Source organism: Neolamprologus multifasciatus, chromosome 15 (assembly GCF_963576455.1).
Source record: "Neolamprologus multifasciatus chromosome 15, fNeoMul1.2, whole genome shotgun sequence".
Classification (NCBI taxonomy): domain Eukaryota; kingdom Metazoa; phylum Chordata; class Actinopteri; order Cichliformes; family Cichlidae; genus Neolamprologus; species Neolamprologus multifasciatus.
The window spans coordinates 36,146,393-36,167,506 of NC_140453.1; positions in this window are offsets into that span (position 1 = coordinate 36,146,393).

A 21,114-nucleotide genomic window follows, 5' to 3' on the forward strand; every position below is an offset into this window, starting at 1 on the left:
TTGTTCTGGTACCGTGTTCCCGTCCTTTGTGTTCTGTGTTCTCCTCATCCCCTCGTGTATTCATCCTTGTTCTCTGCTTGTTCCTTGTTTAATCCGAACAAGGAGATTTAGAATAAAACTCAGAATCGTGAAAAAAAATAAAAAAATAAAACTCTAGCGATCCCCGGAAAACCCACCGCAGTTCGCAGCAAAAAACCTCTTAGGTACCCCTCTATTCCCAAAACCTTATATTCGAAAACGGGAAAACTCCTTTAAAAAAAAAAAATCCTCCGCGTTTTCTCCAAAACACCTGAAAAAACCTTACTCGTTTTTCTCCAATTCAGCGCCCCCGCGGCTCCCACCCCGATCCTTAGACTAAATAACCAGGGAAAAACTCCTGAAAAATCCTTAGTCTTTTTTCTTCAAACCAGCCCTCTTACCAGTTCCGTCTAAAATTCAACGCAAAGTCTAAGTTCTCCCTTCTCTCTTAATCGCACCGACCCGCAACCGCTTCCAGAGCACAATCTTTTCCTTGTTGTTTGCTCCCCGGCTCAGCTCCCAAATGCTGCTTACCTAGTTTGAAAATTTCCGCCAGAGACCAACTCCGCCCAACTTCGCCCCGCTGCCAATCACATAACAATGGGGCGGCTCCCTTCGCACCCCGGTTAGCCAATCGGATACAGGTCCGATTTACCTTCTCAGCGATAGGTTTATTCTCTTACTGGCATTCAGCATAAATAATCTAACATTTCAGCTTAAATTTAACTGTTTTTTTTTCTCTCAGAAAAAACAAGCTAGTTTTCTCTTTTTTCACAAAGAAACATGGCCGCCAGACCTACCAACCTCACTGTGGTCTCTCAAACGCCCGTAACTAGCTACAGGGCCTCCGCCATGCCAGAACTCACCCGAATGCACCTTTGCAGAGTGCAGCCAACAGCAGCTGCTAACCGTTTGGAGGAGAGATTCATGCTCAACAATGGGGGGTTTTGGGGCTATGCCTTCAGCCTCCCAGAGGGTGAAATCTTTTTCTATCAGCTCAAAGTGGGTGAAAGTTTTGGTCCGCTCACACCGCGGATCGCTTTTACTTGCTCTGACTGGGCTGTTCTCACGCTCATCACGACCCCTGAAATACAGAGAAGCCTGCGGGAAACGAGCTCACAGCAACTGCGAACCAGAGACCAGCAAAACACAGACGCATCCGGTTTTCAAAGAGGCCTACTCATTCCCACCATTCACCCAAGAACCCAATCGGCACCGGACTGCAAACATGGTGAGCAAAACCGTGACATACACCCAGTGGGAGACCAAGAGCACTCCATTTTGCAGATGGATATATAGAGCTAGTCGACAAACATTACCAGGCTAACAGCTGACTGAGGAATCAGCTGACTGAACCTGCTACCAGGGTAACCAGATAAAATGGGGCCGAAGAGGACACCGACAGCTGAGGAAGTCGAGGACATTAAAAAGTCTCTTGACTTCATAATGGAGGAAATTTCTACTATCAGGTTGCAGCAGAAAAATATCATTGAAATTGTGGAGGAGGTAAAGCTCCTCTGCATCCAAAATGCCGAAAAAGATAAAAAGATTGCATACCTGGAAAGTAAGGTCGCTGACCTGGAACAAACAATAAACAATAAACGACGTTATCATCACTGGGCTCCATATTAAACCCCGGTCATACGCTCAGGCGGTGACCGCTGACAGCAATGAGGAACCTGGAGAGCTTGACATTAGCTACACGGAACAACAGGTGGCTGCTTTCCTGTGGTCCAAAGGGATTGCCCTGGACTGTAACTCTGTCGAAGCATGCCACCCTCTTCCCAGGAGGAACGGCAACATACCGGCTATTATATTAAGGTTTGTAAATCGAAAGCACAAGATTACGCTGCTGAAACAAGGAAGAAAATTAAAAGGATCTAATGTCTTTATCAATGAACATCTAACCAAACACAACGCTGAAATAGCCACAAAAAAAAAAAGCGCGACACCTTAAGAAGCTGGGAAAAATCCAAAGCACTTGGACGACAAACTGTAAAATATTCATTAAACTAAACGGATCACCAGAGGAAGCCAAAGTTCTGACCATTAAAAATATGGCGGATCTCAAAAACTATCAGTGAGCAACACAATCTGGACGCCAAACAAGGTAACAGACAACCACACACTCACTTATGACACACACTGGAAGGAAGAACTCAGATACATCTGGAAGAAACAGCTGCATCAGTCAGACAGTTGCAGAATATGATCAATTGGAACTGAAAACATTTAACTATATGGATCACAATACACAGGACTTGGAATATGAAATAGATCCAGAAAACAACTTCTTCTCATCTAACAATAACAATTGCTGCTACTATACAAATAAAGACTACAATCAGAGGATTAAAACTGAGAATAAATGATCAATTATCCACTTTAACTGTAGAAGTTTCTATGCTAATTTTAATCATATCAAAGAATATCTTAACCAGTTTTCACATCCATTTAGTGTCATTGCCTTATCAGAAACTTGGATCAATATGGAAAAAGGAACAGACTTTGAACTGGAGGGTTATGAATTCACATTTATAACTAGGCGAAACAAAGGAGGAGGAGGAGTGGCCTTGTATGTGGAGAAATCCTTGAAATTTAATGTGGTGGAAAAGATGACGATGGTGATTGATAATGTACTAGAATGTATTACAGTTGAAATTTGTAAAGAAAAAAAGTAAAAATGTAATCATTAGCTGTATATACAGAGCTCCAGGTAGTAGTATTGAGACATTTAAAGACTGGATAGAAGAAACATTTATTGAAATAGCTCACAAAAAAGTTCTCATTTGTGGAGACTTCAATATTGATTTGCTAAACCCAAATAAACATATAACCACTGAGGAATTTATAAACACAATGCACTGTATGAATCTATTCCCTAAAATTACTAGACCTACCAGGATTACATCACATTGTGCAAACTCTCATAGACAACATTTTTACAAATGACATTGAAAATAAGACTGTAAGTGGACTCCTGATTAACGATAAGGGACCATCTTCCAATTTTTACAATCTATGATAGGAATTACAAGATCAATAAAATGGACAGTAAAAAACAAACAGTACAGACGAGTAAGAACAGAAGAAAGAATGAATGCATTTAAAAAAGATTTATTGAAAGAGAACTGGGGTGAAGTATATCAGGAACAGGACGTTAATAGTGCTTATAATGAATTCCTTAGAATATTTACATTACTGTACAATACCAACTGTCCAATAAAGCAATATAGTAGGAAACATAAATATATGGACTGTCCATGGATAACAAAAGGTTTGCAAAATGCATGTATAAAGAAAAATGCTCTATATAGAGAGTTCTTAAGAACGAGAACTAAAGATGCTGAAATCAGATACAAAAGATATAAAAATAGGTTAACTAATATACTTAGATTTAGTAAAAAGGAATACTATATGAAGCAATTAGATATAAATAGAAATAATAATAAAAGATTATGGGAAATCCTGAACAGTGTTATAAAACGTGGGACTGGACAAAAGAACTATCCCAAGTATTTCATTTGTAATGACCATGAAGAATACAATATGGATGTTGTGGCAAATAGTCTCAATGAATTCTTTGTAACTGCTGGACCAAATTTAGCAAGAACAATCACTCATCCTGGGAAAGCACAGGAAAAACCGGATACACTGATAGACAGAAATCCATATTCTATGTTTCTCACAGCCGTTGATGAAAGTGAAGTTTTTAAAATTGTCAAAAAATGTAAAAATCTGAAATCTTTGGATTGTAATGATATTGAAATGATAGTGGTTAAAAGAGTCATTGAGGCTGTTATAAAACCATTTACATACATCTGTAATTTATCATTTCAGCCTTCGCCCGCGGACAACGATGAGGCCGCGACTCTACTCCCTACTGCTGTGTTTGAACTTATAAAATTAACTGTGAAGTACCTCGTTAACTCGTTGCTCCAGAAACATAGGCAGGATGTCTGTCAAGGGTGTGAGATCTCACACCCCTCACAAAGACGACATTCATGTCTTTTCCCACTGGAAAAATATTACTTTTTCAAGTACTATGATGAACTCTGCAGAAGATTATGGAATGGACATTTCACCAACACATTATTACAAATTTTACGGTTAGAGGGTTTTTCACCACCAGTGGCTCAAGTCAGAGGTGTGGCCCAAGCGTATCTCTTTGAACTCCGAGATGCCCGCGATATAGAGTCCGCACTGCAAGAAATTGACTCAAGCGTTACAGAAGTTACCCGGACCATAATTGATAAAGTACTATATGACAATTACTCCCTTTGGCTCCCCTTGTAATAGTTTTTTTCCTTCTCTCCCCCCATTACCTTTTTTTCTTAACATGTTTTATTTTCCTTGTTTTTAGCTTTAATGTTTTACTCTGTTAGTTTTTCCTTACTTTTCAGTTTTCTTGTTCATGTGTATTGTTTGTTCATTACATCAGATTAAATAGTTTTGTGGAAAACCATTACATCAAATAAAACTTTCTTGGAAAAGCATTGCAAGAATCAATGTAATTATTTGTTTTACCCATTCACAATGTATTGGTTTATATACCTGAAATAAAACTTTTTTGGAAACCCGTTACATCAGATAAAACCTTGGAAAAGCATTGCAAGAATCAATGTAATTATTTGTTTTACTTGAATCAAAAGTGTGATGTTACATCAAATAAAAATATATTTGCAAACTTGTTACATGACATAAAACTAGCCGCTCATCATGAAATAAAACCATAGTTAAACATAACCTCAAAGATCACACATGACAGAGCAGAATATATTGAAACGTGCATATTATGACCCATCTCACTCTGGTAGTTTCTGCGGTGTGGAAAAATTGATTAAAAGCATACAGGATGAAACTGGTATAAAGATTATACCAGAAATTCCTCTCACCAGTTGTGAGAGGAATATCTGGGCAAACAGCCCAGAAATTCCTCTCACAACTGTGTTACCTATTGTTGCAGATTTAGCTATTGGCACGATTCGTAAATAAAAATGCAGAAAATGTATCTGATCTCGCCTGAGCAGATCAAACGTTTAAATGAAACACATTCAAATGCTTCTCGAGTAAGCATCAGAGACAAGGCCGAGGATGATCTGGATAGTCAAATGAGACGTGTATTGGAGACTCAAGGTCTAACCCCCGATGAGAAAATTAAAAAGTATAACATGCTTTTACAAAGGTACCTCGTACTTGAGAGACAGAAATCAGATGAAAGCAGACACATAACACTAAGACTCCCCGCAGAGCGTGAAGGGAGTCAGAGATCAGATGATTATCAGCAGGAAGAAAGCGGGAGGGGGGGGGGAGTGTGAATAAGGTTTTACACGATGTTTTAACCCACATAAATCCACGTTCAAAGAGAAACACTGAATATCTAATGCGTAGAATATTAGCATCAAAAGGTCACACCGGATGGAGTGACGACGGCGAATTGATGCATAGACAAAACCCCATACCAGGAAGTCATATGTTGGACTTGATTAAATTTTTAGTAAGTTCCCGTGCAAGTGTGAAACCAACAGGCTGGAGCTCGCTCGTGCGAACGTTGGCGGATCTAAAAATACCCCTGTCCACTATTAAACACTTGTCGGCCAGAAGGGAAATGGCAGCGTTAAAAGATTCAAGAGAAACAGGAGAATACCACACATCATGTCCACAGACAGAGCGAGCGAGCGAACACTTGGTGTTCGCTCGCTCGCTCTGTGGTATAGTATCGCTTCCTGTTCCTGCTCAAACACAGTGGTGTTTCTGAGTAGCTTATTTGCTTAGCAGTTTAATTAACAACTTTTAAATACATTCTTTTTTCACAGTATAATCTTCACGTGCTTCATCCGAAGCACACTTTCTGTGTACTCACTACCTAATTTATAGTATTCACTCACTGTCTCTGTACTGTTTCGCTAGCTTAGCTCGTAGCCGACCCGTTAGCACCATGGCTACTTCACCTGTCCCTTCTGCACTTTCTTGCTCATTGTGTCAGATGTTTAGTTACTCCTCGGCCTCCTTTAGCAGTAATGATATCTGTAACAAATGTAGCATATTTGCAGCTCTGGAGGCCAGGATTACTGAATTGGAGACTCGGCTTTGCACCCTGCTCTCACCCTTAGCTAGCCAGGCCCCTGTAGCTGGTGCAGCCGAAGATAGCGTAGGCCCCGCTAGCTGTTCCCCGGCAGACCCCAAGCAGCTGGGGAAAGGCTGGGTAACGGTGAGGAGGAAGCGTAGTCCTAAACAGAAGCCCCAGGTACACCACCAACCCGTTCATGTGTCTAACCGTTTTTCCCCACTCGGTGACACACCTGCCGGGGGTCAAACTCTGGTAATTGGTGACTCTGTTCTCAGACATGTGAAGCTAGAGACACCGGCAACCATAGTCAATTGTCTTCCAGGGGCCAGAGCAGGCGACATTGAAGGAAATTTAAAACTGCTGGCTAAGGGTAAACGTAAATTCAATAAAATCATAATTCACGTCGGCAGTAATGACACCCGGTTACGCCAATCGGAGGTCACTAAAATCAATATTGAATCGGTGTGTAACTTTGCCAAAACAATGTCGGACTCTGTAGTTTTCTCTGGTCCCCTCCCCAATCAGACCAGGAGTGACATGTTTAGCCGCATGTTCTCCTTAAATTGCTGGCTGTCTGAGTGGTGTCCCAGAAACGATGTGGGCTTCATAGATAATTGGCAAACCTTCTGGAGGAAACCTGGTCTTGTTAGGAGAGATGGCATCCATCCCACTTTGGATGGAGCAGCTCTCATTTCTAGAAATATCGACAAATTTATTAAACCCCTCAAAACATGACTATCCAGAGTTGGGACCAGGAAGCAGAGTTGCAGTCTTACACGCCTCTCTGCAGCTTCTCTCCTCCTGCTACCCCCCCAAAAACCCATCTCCATAGAGACTGTGTCTGCTTCCAAAAAGACAAAAAACAAACTAAAAACCAGCAACAAACAACTTAAACAATCACAAAGAAAGAACAATACAGTATCCACATCTGAACCAAAGAGTAAAACAGTGAAATGTGGATTATTAAATATTAGGTCTCTCTCCTCCAAGTCTCTGTTAGTACATGACTTAATAATTGATCAACAAATTGATTTACTCTGCCTTACAGAAACCTGGTTGCAGCAGGATGATTATGTTAGTTTAAATGAATCAACACCCCCGAGTCATTCTAACTACCAGAAATCTCGAAGCACAGGTCGAGGGGGTGGTGTGGCAGCAATTTTTCACACCAGTCTATTAATTAATGAAAGACCAAGACAGACTTTTAATTCATTTGAAAGCCTGATGCTTAGCATTGTCCACCCCAGCTGTGAAACTCAGAAACCAGTCTTACTTGTTATCATCTATCGTCCACCTGGGCCTTACACAGAGTTTCTGTCTGATTTCTCAGACTTTATATCTAATTTAGTTCTGAGCTCAGATAAAATAATTATTGTGGGTGATTTTAACATCCATGTAGATGCTAAAAATGACAGCCTCAACATGGCATTTAATCTGTTGTTAGACTCAATTGGTTTCTCTCAAAATGTAAAAGAACCCACCCACCACTTTAATCACACTCTAGATCTTGTTTTAACATATGGCATAGAAACTGAACATTTAACAGTGTTTCCTGAAAACCCTCTCCTGTCTGATCATTTCTTGATAACATTTACATTTACAATAATTGATTACGCAGCAGTGGAGAGTGGACTTTATCAAAGTAGATGTCTTTCTGAAAGCGCTGTAACTAAGTTTAAGAATATAATCCAGCCACTGTTATCATCGTCAATGCCCTGTACCAACACAGAGCAGAGCAGCTATCTGAACGCTACCCCAACAGAGGTCGATTATCTTGTTAATAATTTCACCTCCTCACTACGTACGACTCTGGATACTGTAGCTCCAGTGAAAACTAAGGTCTCTAATCAGAAGTACCTGACCCCGTGGTATAATTCTCAAACACGTACCCTAAAGCAGATGACTCGTAATCTGGAGAGGAAATGGCGTGTCACAAATTTAGAGGATCATCATTTAGCCTGGAGAAATAGTTTGTTGCTTTATAAGAAAGCCCTCCGCAAAGCCAGAACAGCTTACTACTCATCACTGATTGAAGAAAATAAGAACAACCCCAGGTTTCTCTTCAGCACTGTAGCCAGGCTGACAAAAAGTCAGAGCTCTGTTGAGCCAACCATCCCTTTAACGTTAACTAGTGATGACTTCATGAACTTCTTCACAAATAAAATTTTTATCATTAGAGAAAAAATTACCAATAATCATCCCACAGATGTAATATTATCTACAGCTACTCTTAGTTCCATTGATGTTAAGTTAGACTCTTTTTTCCAATCGATCTTTCTGAGTTAACTTCAATAATTACTTCCTCCAAACCATCAACGTGTCTTTTAGACCCCATTCCTACAAAACTGCTCAAAGAAGTCCTGCCATTGATTAATTCTTCGATCTTATATATGATCAACCTATCTCTAATAATCGGCTATGTACCACAGGCCTTCAAGGTGGCTGCAGTTAAACCTTTACTCAAAAAGCCATCTCTAGACCCAGCAGTCTTAGCTAATTATAGGCCAATCTCCAACCTTCCTTTCATATCAAAAATCCTTGAAAGAGTAGTTGTCAAACAGCTAACAGATCATCTGCAAAGGAATGGTTTATTTGAAGAGTTTCAGTCAGGTTTCAGAGTTCATCACAGCACAGAAACAGCTTTATTGAAGGTTACAAATGATCTTCTTATGGCCTCTGACAGTGGACTCATCTCTGTGCTTGTCCTTCTTGACCTTAGTGCAGCATTCGATACTGTTGACCATAATATTCTATTAGAGCGATTAGAACATGCTGTAGGTATTACAGGTATTGCACTGCAGTGGTTTGTATCATATCTATCTAATAGACTCCAATTTGTGCATGTAAATGGAGAGTCCTCTTCACACACTGAGGTTAATTATGGAGTTCCACAGGGTTCGGTGCTAGGACCAATTCTGTTTACATTATACATGCTTCCCCTAGGCAGCATCATTAGAAGACATAGCATACATTTTCACTGCTATGCAGATGACACCCAGCTCTATCTGTCCATGAAGCCAGATAACACACACCAATTAGTTAAACTGCAGGAATGTCTTAAAGACATAAAGACTTGGATGGCCACTAACTTTCTGCTTCTTAACTCAGATAAAACTGAGGTCATTGTACTCGGCGCTGAAAAGCTTAGAAATATGGTATCTAACCAGATTCTTACTCTGGATGGCATTACCTTGGCCTCCAGTAACACTGTGAGGAACCTTGGAGTCATTTTTGACCAGGATATGTCCTTCAACGCACATATTAAACAAATATGTAAGACTGCGTTCTTCCATTTGCGCAACATCTCTAAAATTAGAAATATCCTGTCTCAGAGTGACGCTGAAAAACTAGTTCATGCATTTATTACTTCCAGGCTAGACTACTGCAATTCATTATTATCAGGATGTCCAAAAAACTCACTGAAAAGCCTTCAGTTAATCCAAAATGCTGCAGCAAGAGTACTGACAGGGACTAGAAGGAGAGAGCATATTTCTCCTGTTTTGGCTTCCCTTCATTGGCTTCCTGTTAAATCCAGAATTGAATTCAAAATCCTGCTCCTCACATACAAGGTCTTAAATAATCAGGCCCCATCTTATCTTAATGACCTTGTAGTACCATATCACCCTATTAGAGCACTTCGCTCCCGCTCTGCAGGCCTACTTGTTGTTCCTAGAGTATTTAAAAGTAGAATGGGAGGGAGAGCCTTCAGTTTTCAGGCCCCTCTTCTGTGGAACCAGCTTCCAGTTTGGATTCAGGAGACAGACACTATCTCTACTTTTAAGATTAGGCTTAAAACCTTCCTTTTTGCTAAAGCATATAGTTAGGGCTGGACCAGGTGACCCTGAATCCTCCCTTAGTTATGCTGCAATAGATGTAGGCTGCCGGGGGATTCCCATGATGCATTGAGTTTTTCCTTTCCAGTCACCTTTCTCACTCACTATGTATTAACAGACCTCTCTGTATTGAATCGTATCTGTTATTAATCTCTGTCTCTCTTCCACAGCATGTCTTTATCCTGTCTTCCTTCTCTCACCCCAACCGGTCGCAGCAGATGGCCGCCCCTCCCTGAGCCTGGTTCTGCCGGAGGTTTCTTCCTGTTAAAAGGGAGTTTTTCCTTCCCACTGTCGCCAAAGTGCTTGCTCATAGGGGGTCATATGATTGTTGGGCTTTTCTCTGTATCTATGAAGCGCCTTGAGGCGACATTTGTTGTGATTTGGCGCTATATAAATAAAATTGAATTGAATTGAATTGAATTGAAATCATCTGAGGATGATGTTATTGTTAAGAAAAAAAAGAAAAAGAAGAGCAAGATATTTGCATTGTCACCCAAATGGTTGAATTTCTGATGTAATCGAAAATAAAACGTTATTGTTTTTAAAAGTTAATTGTCTCTCATGTTTTTTTATTTAACAAAAAAGCACAATACACCACTTTTTTTCCCCCAGAAACGTTTTTTAGTTTTTATTGAATTTTTTTTTTTTTTTAGCACAAATGATAATCATTAAAAGCTTTCAGAGAACACGAAGTTTGATTAAAATTGCTAGCCTTACATATTAATACACATCTGATAAATCGTTTTACAAAACACGAGACCATGCTATCATTTTTGATTTGGTCAGAGCTATATAAAGCAAGTACATACCTCATAACTATTTCCACGCGATTTGTTAGCCAGAAAAAAAAAAGCAATGCTGGCCACATACCGTAGACAGCGTGGCTTGTAGCTGTCTTTGATGAAAAGATACTCGTTTAGCATGCTTTTTCAAAAATGTTACAATGCTTTTGGGGTAAAAAGGATAATCTGGTGGGAATCCAAACGAATCATAAAAACTAGCACCTCCATCTTCATCTAAAGAAATAGCCAGCCAGTGAGTTCCAGTATCTGTATTTATGATCATATATGTAGGGCGTTTAAACGAGCGTTTGAGTAATGTTAATAATTCATCTTCTGCATATACTCCAAAAAACCCAAAAAAAAAAAAAAAAAAAACTATTGCCCACCAGCAGTCTCATAATACTGTCCAATTGGTGATTGTTCATGATTCAAAAAAAGTGAAACCTCAGTAATAATCAACCAAAACTTGTCTTTTGGAATTGATCTCAAGAATGGAATCATAACAAGCATAAACGATCAGTGTCGTTGTGTGAGGCAGTGGCACTCTGAAGTGTATTTCAAGTCTCAAGTTGCCATTTATCACAGGTGACAAGGCCTGACTGTCATCTGAAGGATTCATATTGAAAACAAACAATGTATATCCTTGTTCAAATTCCTGTCTGTCAATGCACAAGGACAGATCTTTCAGGTTTCTCCCGGTAGCAGTGTACAGGGTGTAAAACTCTCTTACGGAGTGATTCTCAGCAAAATTGGGTTGAAACGCTTTGGCTGGTATTTGCTTACTCTCATGACACAAAGCCAAAAACTCTAGATTGTTATGTTGGAAATTGAAAGGGCATAAATCATATCGACCTGTAAAAGCCTCATGGTTAACCATGCCTATGACTAGGTAACGGGGAAGGGGCGAAGTTAGGCGGAGTTGGTCTCTGGTGGAAATTTTCAAACTAGGTAAGCAGCATTTGGGAGCTGAGCCGGGGAGCAAACAACAAGGAAAAGATTGTGCTCTGGAAGCGGTTGCGGGTCGGTGCGATTAAGAGAGAAGGGAGAACTTAGACTTTGCGTTGAATTTTAGACGGAGCTGGTAAGAGGGCTGGTTTGAAAAAAAAAAAGACTAAGGATTTTTCAGGAGTTTTTCCCTGGTTATCTAGTCTAAGGATCGGGGTGGGAGCCGCGGGGCGCTGAATTTGAGGAAAAAGACTAAGGATTTTTTCAGGATTTTTCCCCTGTTTTCGAATATAAGGTTTTGGGAATAGAGGGGTACCTAAGAGTTTTTTTGCGGGGAACTGCGGTGGGTTTTCCGGGGATCGCTAGAGTTTTATTTTAATTTTTTTTTTCACGATTCTGAGTTTTATTCTAAATCTCCTTGTTCGGATTAAACAAATGCATATAAATTGAAATAAAGTTTTGCCCCAAGGCATGCAGCCTGTATTTCTGGCCATACTGAACGTTACAAAAGCACAAGTTTAACTAAGCACTTTTTCTATGGTTTAACACATTTTCACACATAAGCACGGAGCCCGAGACACACAGCCTCGGGGGCGCGCGCGCACACACACACACACACACACACACACACACACACACACACACACACACACACACGGCGTTTTTTTATGCATAAAAAAGTAAAAACTTTTTTTAATGGATTAAAAAAATAAAAGAATGCTATTTGATATATAAGACACTTAGTTTTTTAGAAATTTAGAAGTTTTTTAGGGGGAAAAAGCAATGAGCTATGAATATCACATTTTTATGAATATCATTTTTATTACTTCCTTTATTACTTCATAGGGCCATAAATATTTATTGGGGCCATAAATCGCTCAGTTTGACATAAGGGGTATAATATCACTCTCTGTTATGTGAAGGCTGTGTGCAGGCAGGAGTGGTAGTAGGAGGACCCAATGTGCAGACCCTTGGAGGCAGAACGTGAACTCAAAAGGGTAACAAAACTAAGACTCCAAGGTAACCTTTACACAAACAGAATACACCACAAGATAAGGGTAGATCGCAACACGGACACAGAGAAACACAGGGCTTAAATACACAAAGGGAGCAATCAGGGAATAGGTAACACGAGGGAAACACAGCTGGGGCAAATCAGGTCTAACGAGACAAAGGAAGCAAAACCAGATGCATTTACATGAGACACGGAATTTCAAAGTAAAACAGGAAACATAACTGGCTCCCAGACAGCCCAAACCCAAACGCCAAAACAAAAAGCAACCCAACCAGGGTGGGCGGTGGGGGAAACAGGATGGAGGGAGCCAAAAAAAAAAAAAAAAAAAAAAAACTAAACACAAGGAGCTACAAATCAAAAACAGCAAATACGGGAACCCAGAAAACCAAGAAACCAAGAAAAACCAAGAAAAGGTGCAGGTGGCCAAGAAAACAGTCCAGAAAAAATTCAGAGGGCCGGCCTGGAGGCTGAAAGCACAAAAGTCCAAAGCTGGGCAGGTCAGGAGGCCGACCGCGTGAAAAGCAACGGCGGCGAGGCAGGCGGAAGAGGTCCGGAGGCCGGCCATGCAGAGGGCAGCTACGGCTACCCAGGCGAAGGGGGTCCAGAGGCCGGCCAGGAAAACAGGTCCGAAAAAGTTCAGGGGGCCGGCCCGGAGGCTGATGGCCCAAGAGTCCAGAAAACAGTTCAGGAGGCCAACCGGGCGGGAGGTACCGGGTGCGACATAGTTCTGGGGGCCCCTCGGACCCTCCAGCTGAGACGAACAAAGGCTGGTGCGGTTCTCCAGAACCCCCAGCGGGAACAGATGGCTGGACCCTTGGTCCCTCCAGCAGGAACAGGCAGAATGTGCAGACAACCCAATGTGCAGAAACTTGGAGGCGGAACGTGAACTCAAAACAGCTGTAATGCCGAACTCAAAATGGTAACAAAACTAAGACTCCAAGGTAAACTCTAGTGATGTGACGTTCTGTATCGAGGCTTCAAAGCTTGTGTCGAGTAATTGGGGGGGCATTTCCACGATGCGCGTATCGAGGCTTGCTTCATTTACTGGAGGAGCTGAAAATGATGACGTCCGAAGCCTCGCTGCCCGGCTGTACCACGTGACTGGTTCATAAAGTGGTTCGAACTTTGCTGCGAGCTATGACAGCAATATAAACCCCTCAGACTTCATTCAAAATGTAGGTGTTTGATGGAGAGTTGCAGTTAGTGAGAGTTTGGAGACAGTTTGGAGGTTTAGGAGAGTGAGGAGAGAAAGTCAGGAGAGAATGGACCCAGCTAAGAAGAGGAGGATGTCCTCCCCTGTGTGGGAACATTTTGATTTTATTCCTCCCAACAAGGTATGTAAATTTCTACAGAAGATGTATTTTCATAATACTGATGGTGCAATACAATTTATGTTACGCAGCTTTACTTTTGTACAAGGTGACGTGTTTGCTATGTGCCAGGGAGCTGGGATATAACAACAACACCTCTTCCATGCTTAGGCACTACAGAGCTTTGCATGAGAATAAGGGGAACACCGATTGTGGCGCAAGACCAGGTGAGCCATCAAATGCCATGATAACATTAGCATGCAGTAATGTTACTAAATGATATAACAATATTATACAACTGTAATAAGTTACGTGTGTGATATTTATATTTGTGCTTTGTTTTATTGTCTTTCCTCAGGAGAACAATCTCAAATAGATGAAAACCAGGTTAGCATGGTGATTGAGGACTCCCAGCCATTTAGCATTGTGGAGGACAAAGGATTTAAAAGATTTGTTAAATCATTAAATCCTAGCTATGTTCTCCCCACTAAAAAGGTCATAAAAGCAGTAAAAATTTATTTTGTACAAAATAAAATGTGGACAGGACTGAGGCTCAAAGCCTCAGTGTGTAGCTGTCCATACCTCACCGTTACAAAAGCACAACCACTCTCCACACCCCAACCACACCTCACAGTAAATGATCGTTTCCATTTTAGGCATTTCCAAATGATCATTTTCCATACTGCCATCACTACAATATAGATGTTTTACACACTCCTTTTGTTGTTGACATTTACAGGTTGTGTGCAAAAGGCCACACTCTTCAAATTCATGCCAACTAATATTTTTTACGTCCAGTAGATGTCCTACTAGAGCAAATGAAGCTTCAAGACGCTTTGCGCTGGGGTGAACCAATTGGATGAAACACTTCAGTGCTTCATGAAGCTTCATCTGCCCATCACTAGTGAACTTTACGCAAACAGAACACACAGCAAGATAAGGGTAGATCGCAACACAGACACAGAGAAACACAGGGCTTAAATACACAAAGGGAGCAATTAGGGAATAGGTAACAGGAGGGAAACACAGCTGGGGCAAATCAGGCCTAATGAGAAAAAGGAAGCAAAACCAGATGCATTTACATGAGACACGGACTTTCAAAGTAAAAAAGGAAACATAACACAGACTGAGCTTACAGACTCACAGGCAGGCACTACAACAGAGGGAACAGAGACGTGGGACCAGGGCAGACAGACACTGACTGGACACGGGGATAGAGCAACTAAGGATTACACAGAGACAAATCATAAGACAGAACTCTAAGAAACCAAAGACTAGAAATGATAAATAATATAATAAACTCAAAACCCTGGGTCAATGACCCAGGCATCCTAACAAAGTGGTTTAGCGTGTGTTTGATGTTGTGACTGTTCACAGCAGAGGAAAAGTGTTAACATTAGCGAGCAGATTATGTTTTGCTTTGTACAGATTATGCTTTGTACAAACATAGTTCTGAAAATACTGGACTCCGATGTAAAATGTGAATAAAAAGAGCAAGCAGTGATTCGCAAATGTCAAAAGCAAAGTTTCTTCACAGTAGAACAGCGGTCCACAACCTTTTTTGTGCCACGGACCGGTTTATGCCCGACAATATTTTCATGGACCGGCCTTTAAGGTGTCGCGGATAAATACAACAAAAAACTAGTACCGGTACCAAAAAAAAAGAATTTATTCATAACACACGTGAAAAGACCAAGGAAAACCGAGTAAACGATAAAAACAATAACAAAATAACGCTGAAAACCGATAAAAACCCTGAAAACCACACATTTCACACCTGAGCCTCAACTCTCGCGGTCCGGTACCAAACGACTCACGGACCGGTACCGGTCCGAGGCCCGGGGGTTGGGAACCGCTGCAGTAGAACATAGAAAACATTTCAAATGTTTACACTCAGACAACGTCATTAAAAATAAGTCCATTTTAATTTGATGGCAGCAATATGTTTCAAAACAGCTGGGATGGGGCAAGAGAAGGCTGGAAAAAAGTGGTACTAAAAAGAAACAGCTGCAGGGATATTTTAAAAGTAACAGGTCAGTTACATGATTAGATATTAAAAGAGCATCTTAGAGAAGCAGAGTTGCTCTGGAGGAAATATGGGCAGAGGTTGATCAATCTGCAAAAAAAACTCCATTAACAAATTGTGCAACAATTTCAGAATAATGTTCCCAAGTGTAAAGTCTTAAAATATTCCATCCTCTAGAGGCATAAAAATATATTTTATTAAAAGATTCGGTGACTGGAGAAATCTCTTTGCGGAAACATTGAGGCTAAAAGCCATAATGTCAGTGATCTTCAAACGCTCATAGGAAAGTTATCATCATGGAGCATTAAACAGACATGATTCTGTCATGGAAATCAGTGCATTTCCTGTATCCTTTGGGGCAACAGACCTGAGTCACACTTATAGAGAAGTACCTGGTGAGGTGCATTGAGAGAAATATCCTTGATGCATGGATGCAAATGTATATATGTGGGTGTCCAGGTATTTGTACTCCTCCACCACATCGTATCAGCGGGTTCGGTATCTTATACTTTTGTCAAGATAATGCACACTGCAGCTGATTGGTATCTACAGTTATTAGAAAGAAGCCGTAACCAAGTTACATGGATTCTTTTAATACCTTCATGTCATACAGGTAAACTAGTTATGTTATGTTCAACGCTGTCATGTGCCACTCTCTGGTTTTATGTTTCAAATTCGTGTAAGACATCCAGAGTACTCTGATGACATTGATAAGGACATCTCCAGTTTACATGGGAAACTATTATTTCATGTTCTTGAGATTACTTATTTACATCACTTTTCAGAAAACGTACATACAGGTCTGATTCAAAACTGCATATGTATTTTTTTTTATGCATGTTGAAAGGGCAAAAATATTCCTGAGATACTATTAACATTATTGAATTTGAAGGCTATTATGCAGTGGTATCAATTGAAACTGAGTAAAACGATATTTTGATAAAAGTTAAGGTCTCCGTTTGTTTCAGAAAAAGCATACTGTCATTTATTTGCTTTTATTAATTATTTATATGCCCTCCACGGACCATCTCTGCACTGCGTGGGTGATTGGTGGCTCCCTGCACACAGGGACAAGGCGCACTAGGTTATGATCAGATCTTCCCTGGGCATGGAGAGGTGATGAACTGTATGCCACTTTTTCATTGGCATACATTAAGTACAATGTTTTATTGCCTACGGCGGGGCAGGTCACATACTGGGTGAAGGTGGGCAGTGTGGAGTCCAGCGAGACATGATTAAAGTCCCCTGATATTAGAAGAAGAGCTCTTTGAGATTGCGTTTGCAGTCTGCGGACCACAGAGAGTCACAGGCTGCCTCCACGGATGCTAACGGCTAATAGCTCAATATCTGTGTTGCAGAGTTGATGTGCCCAGGGATACCACAACTGTCTTTAACAAACACTGCCAGTCCCCCTCCTTTCCTCTCACCGCTGTTTCTCGTCTTGTCCGCCCGCAGCAGCTGGAAGCCGGGCAGCCTACTCACAGAGGGAGTACCGGGCAGTGCCGGGGTACTGCCACTGTGACCGGGTTAGCGTCATTAGCTTCTCAATCATATCAGGGAGCAATCTCATATTTACAGTGATTACAGGAAGGAGAGATGGGTGTGTAAGGTGTCCTTCTCGGGAGACATCAACCCCGTCTCTTCCCTCACTGGGGATGTAGGGTCTGTCTGCCGGTAGCGCAGCTGCAGGGTGCAGCGCTAACAGCTGATCCCTAATGTAAACAAAGGAGCCATGCGCCGAGTGTCCAAATACGGGTGAAAAAAGTGGAGACAAAAGAAGAGAAAAGTCAACATAACTAGCACGAAGCGGTAATGCATGATGGCAGAATCTGATTGCTAAGACATAAGTTAAAGGTTAAGAGAAGTAAAGAGGAAAATAAGAAGCTCAGAAATGAACAGAGCTGCCATAACAGGTAACACAGTTAAGGTTTTAGAAAAAGCATTCTGTCGTTTGTTTGCTTGGTCATGCTTTAAACACATCAAAATGCATAGTGGGATTATAATACAAGTCAATACTGTGACAAGCACTGGTACTGAATAGGCAATCACTTAGCAGCAAGGTGAATCGGTGATGCATTAGTGTGGTCTGCACTTCCTCTTCTTTGATTGGGTGAAATGAGTTGAAAGCAATTGGATGAGGGAACCATGGGGAGTTCCCTGCATAATTTCAATAAAACAGTTTTAAACACAGTTACAGCTGACACAGAACGGCGTAAAAACCCCCCACAGTTTTTATGTGTCTTTGAACGGCGTTTTCTGCCAAGTGACATAAAAAGCGGCGTCCAAAGACAGATGATAACGCGTTCTGTCGGGACAAACGCAGTTTTTTTCGGTGTTTTAAATAATTAAACGGCATGTTTTACGCCATTTCTATTTGGCACTAATGGCTTGCCATAATTGCTTGCCATACACACATACATCTGCTCGCGCACTGACACATGCACACATTGCATTGGGACAGCCTGGTAGCATCATATTCAAAAAATTATTAATTATCAGCACAAGAAAACAAAACAAAAACAACCAGAATCGCATGCATTTAAAGTCATCACATACATTTACAGGTACATATCTGGGGAAAAGAGGAGAGAAAGAAAAGAAAACAAACAAACAAAAAAAAAAAAACACCCTATGAACCCCCCCCACCCACCTGTCTTTTCACTTAATAAAAAGCTGTCTCCAAATTATCATATAGCTGTTTCTGCAGATTGTGAAATTTTGGGATGAACAAATTTAGGAACCTGGAGAAAGCAAAAATAAATAAATTAAAAAAAAATTTAAAAAAAAAAGAAGAAAAAGAAAGAAAAAGTTCTGTAGGAATATTAAAATGTGAGTGCAATTGCTGAAAGTTCATCAGTGTGTTGTTTTGATACAAGCCCCAAATTATCCTTAGCTCATTGTTATGCCACATGTCAAACAGACTGCGAGACATGCCTGGAACAAAATCTCAGTTTCTTAATAAAGGAGTCAAAAATTAAGTGCAATCTTCTCTACCCAACCTTTTACACATCTCCCTTCAAACCCTCTTCTTTTTGTCACAGACAACCAAGCTCCAAAGTGAAGAAGTTAAAACAGACCAAGAGTCTAGGTGGGAAGAAGAATTGAAATAAGCACGTTATCACTCCCATAGGAAAGAGGCATGACATGCCCAGTTATAGAAAATACATTTGGCAACCCTCAGTGTTCAGGAATAACAGAATACATGTGCCTTCATTATGTATTTAAAATACAAAATATGCATAACTGTATTCTTTTACAGTTACTGTTTAAAAAGGTAATAATTAGAATACTTTGTTGAAATAAATGGATTACATGTCTTTTCCTTTTTCATATGTTAAGCTATCCTCTCGCTATCCCCTCCTAATTTTGGTAATTCCACACATTGCTGGAAACCCAACCAAAACAAGAAATAAGAGGCTCTAATGTAAGCGTCCTGTTAATGTTGGTGTTCCATTCAATGCAAACTTTGCCAGGAACCAAGCTGCTCTCAGCGTCAAAAGACTTTTTAAACTAATGTTAGCCAGTTAGTGGTAGCTACATGAGTTATGTGCAATTTCAGTATCTTCAATGTCCTATTGCTGTGTGACTTATTGCTATTACTGAAGGCTACTAGCCACCGAGCTACAATTGTTAGCTGACATTAGCTGAGGTTAATTCATAGACCACAGACTGTTAGACTTGATGGATAGCATTAACAACCTGCTAGCTGCAAATAATCCTGTGCAGTTCTGAAGACAGTCTATGAACTAACCTCAGCTAATGGCAGCTAACAATATGAAAAAACTGTTCATGTCAATAAAATATCAAAGACTGAGAATACTCCTGCCATGGCACTCAGGAACAAAATGACTGTAAGTGGGGCACCCAGCAGCAATCCCATGAGCACAAGGGCTATTATTAAGACATAAGGGACGCCTTATGCACACTGTGTTATTCCCTTGCACGATTACTTAGCGTCTCTGTGTGTTGATCTTGCTGAAGACTGTTCTTCCATTGAGTCTGTTTATCAAACTGTTTCAGTGTTTCAATCCAGGGTCAAATTATGAACTCACTGTGACCGATTCCAGGAACTCTTATGTTGTGGCTACCCCTTGTATAAGTAAGGCTACGTTCACACTGCAGGTCTTAATGCTCAATTCCAATTTTTTGATCAAATCCGATTTTTTTGTCTGGTTGTTCACACTACAAATAAAATGTGACAGCAAACGCGCTCTAGTGTGAACCCTCAAAGCGGCCCGCATGCGCAAAGAAGACGTCACACACAACGCGCTCTGTTTAGACCCAGAGCAAACAATATTGTTTGACTGATGGCCCTTAATATAAAGACTTGTTTCGGACTTTACGTTTTCCAATTTTGCTTTAAGTTATAAAGTTATTTACATATGGCCTAATAATTATCCTTATTGCTGTTTTAGAGAGGAGCGTTGCTTCAAAGGATAGTTGCAGATTTCTGTCAGAATCTGCAGATTATACAGTACAAATAAAATGTTCACGTTTCTCCAACGCCGTCTTCCCAACAGTTTCACTGGATGGCCAGGAAGCGTTCACGATGTCTTCTCGGGCGCTGATAATTGGCGTCTGTCTTGTGTCAGTGACATAAAAGACGAATTTAATGCGACATGACCATTTAAACAGCAGTCGCTTTCTGAAACATCAGATATGTATCGGATTCAGTACCACATATAAAAGTGACCTGGGTCGGATTTGAAAATATCGGATTTGTGCTATTCAAACTGTCATACCATGATCGAATATGGGTTGCATAGTGTCAAAAAAGTCAGATTTGAATTTGAAAATTTAAGTAACATGCCCATAAACAATGATATGAGTGTTTTTCATGAGGCTGAACTGATTAATTCCAAGTCTGACACTCTGTCAGAGTCATGCTGTGAGACTGAAAGAACTGTGTTTAACTATTTAGAGGGAGCATCTGAGGAAAACATGGACCATGTAAAAGACTCAGTAAATTCAAAGACTGTTTCAAGTGTTGCTCCCATATCAGCCCGTCAAGAAGTTAATGTTCTGGACTCTACTCCTGCTCCAGGGCGGACCACTTGACCTCACACCCACGTCTGATCCCTGGGTGGGAGGCAGTGGTTGCCTACCTGTGCCAGT